Consider the following 3119-nt stretch of genomic DNA (forward strand, 5'->3'; position numbering starts at 1 on the left):
TGTCGGGTTTTCAAAATTTAGTAAAGCGGACATGAATTATTAAAAATGTTCGGGCCTTGATAAAATTTATGATTCTTAGGTTATTGTGATTGTTGCATCAAGGTCTTATATTCTATGTTAGCTGCGTTTAAGTAATAAAAAAAATTAGTCGAAATAAGCGCTAGTGTGAAGTGAGTTCAAACAAGTGATAAAGTTGTAAATCTTTTCGATGATTTGGGTCTACCATATTAGCTCCGCGTTTTTGAATTTTGATCATCTAAAACTATATTTGGATTCGGTAAACTACAAAATTTAAGTATCACTAATTTTAACAAGGGCAAAACACTTTTAATAATTTATGTCTTCTATATCGGATCGGATATTTTGACTTTAAAAAATCCAACATCAGATTTGAAATCAGTGATCGCAGAATCCTATGTACCAGTAATTTTATCTAGATCCAAACATTTGTAATACTTCATGTCCGCCATATCCGATCCGCCATTATGAACTTTGAAAATCCGACACCATATTTAAAATTTATAGCATCAAAAACCTAAGCATCATCAATTTGATCAAGGTCCAAACATTTTTAATCATTCATATCCGCCATGTTGGATCCGCGACTTTGTATTTTTTTAAAATCCAAAATCAGATTTGAAACCAGCTACCCCAAAAACCTTAATGTACTCAAGCATAATTAAATCGGATTGAGGTGCGATCGAATCGAATAAATCTGAATTGACTAAGCGTGTAAGTCACGAGTCGAATTTTTCGACACCGACTTAAGCTGTGATCTAATGGAAAAGATCCGAATCGACTCATCACGTATGTCATGAGTCGATTTGTTTATCTCCAATCAAGGAACCTTTTCTATTCTTGCATTAATTTTAAATTATGTAAAAAAAAACTTTAATATAATAGAGCGATGTTCGAAATATTTTAAATGTCTATAACTTTTTTACTCTGCAACAAAAGTTATTAATACACGGAGAAAAATTTCTCGGAACTGGATAATTTTGTTTAATCGTACTTGTTTTTTTAATTCAGAAACACTTCAGCTCGGGAATAACTTTTGTTTTTATATTTGTGGACTGATTTCCATTTTTCGGAATAATACTGCACTCTCCTAAAAAATTTCGTTTTCGTTCGTTAACGAATTATGTACACTGCCAGCCTACAAATATTGTTCCAGGAGTAAAATAAAAAAAATTTTATGAACTGAAACATTATCATCTACGTAAAGAGATCAAAACGATACTTCTTCACATCAAATGTGACTTTAATCACATTGCGAGGAGCACTCAGTTTAATTATCCTGGATTTAATCCAATCTCTCAAGAGATATTAGGAATCTGTCATTTCATAATTATTACTCGCGAATATGAATGGTGACTCCTCTCTGCAGAACCACATTGTCCCTATTTGAAGCTACTTTCAAAATACTACAAAAAAAAAATATGTTATTATATTAGTTCAATAATACCTTAAACTAATACGCTTCGCATAAATTAAAACTCAGTAGGTAAAAAAGTCGAACTGGATCTCTTCATTTAATTTGTAATTTTATCGGTTTGAGTATAGAACCGACGCTATAGTAATACCGGATTACATCGATTGAGTAAGTATTGAAATGGAGCAGTTCTTAATGTAAAACTCGCATGATTCATAAATTGAATATCAGCTGTTCTAAAGAATCGAAACAGATACTTTTCCACTTTTGTATCGAGTACGTAACGAAAGTTGAATCACAGTGCGTCGATATAGATGTACTGGATATGCTACGCTCCGTTCGACTGTGCTGGTTCGAATGACGACGAGGATTGAGCACCCTAGTTGGTCGCCAGATGAAATATTATCATATACGTAAAGAGATCAAAACGATACTTATTTACTTCAAATGTGACATTAATCATATTGCGAGGGGCATTCATTTTAATTATCCTGGATTTAACCTAATCTCTTAAGAGATATTAGGAATCATTAATTTCATCATTGTGACTCGCGAATATGACTGATAACTCCACACTGCAGAGCCACATTGTCCCTATTTAAAGCTACTATTCAAATAATATGCCCGAATGTCCTAAAGAGATAAGAAGTTACTTTTTGAGTAGCGATTCTCACAAGCATTCAAGATTAAATAAATTGTGCATGAGACTCTATTATAAAAAAAAGAAAAGATTTAGAAGGCTTATTTCATTTGGAGAAGGAAATTTTAGTTGTGTTTAAACTCTACCAAAACTCATTAACTTCTCAAAAATAAAAATTAAATTTTGCTTAATAATTTCTTATTATTTTGTATGATCCAAATGATCGAGAATAACGGATAGTTGAATTTGCGAGGATCACCATAGATAGAGATTCAAATGCTCGCATCGAATAAATGTAATAGCCAGCATTTTTTGTTCCACGAATTCCCGACTGTTTTCTCGGAAATCTTTGTGGAGTTCCTGGACTATTAAATGTCTCTTGTGTTGATATGTGAAACATCAACTAACCAGATTTTAATTAAATTAAATCCCCTCGTATTAGAGAGTGACCTAAAATATTTCAATGCCTTTAAACTCGGCTGCTAAATTACTATAAATATAAGAAAATCAATCGTTATAATATATTGATATTAAATTAAATAATTTGAACCTTGCTTTTCGCAAAACCTGTGAATAACTCAATTTAGACTTCTTATGCTTCTTGCATAAAAGCCTCATTTCTTTCAATTCAGAAAAATCCCTTTTCATGGATCACAGCTAATTTTGTTCCTTCAAGGATAACGCGCATGTGTTAAATGGATACCTACCAGGGCTCTTAGAAGTAAACCGAAGTTTAGGTCATAAGAAGAATTAATTTACCGACGCATCGGTGGCCGATAACAAACGAGTTTTCTCGTTGGGAGGGGCTATTTAAGCACTCTCCCCACTTGTAGCCAGGTGAGGTTTCACCCCGGTGTCACGTGGGTCACCTGTGCGCCCTGCTGTTAGTGGTATTTTGCAGAGGCATTTACCGCATATTACTTATAATGTCGGTAAGCCTCATTGATCAGTTTTTGACTGGCGATACGTTACGTTCCACTAAACTGGAACTCTTCATCCTTCCCCCCTTTTTTTATTTGGGACTTTTTACCAGGTAGCTCTTCAAAA

The sequence above is a fragment of the Belonocnema kinseyi genome, chromosome 3, assembly GCF_010883055.1.
Source record: "Belonocnema kinseyi isolate 2016_QV_RU_SX_M_011 chromosome 3, B_treatae_v1, whole genome shotgun sequence".
Taxonomy (NCBI): Eukaryota; Metazoa; Arthropoda; class Insecta; order Hymenoptera; family Cynipidae; genus Belonocnema; species Belonocnema kinseyi.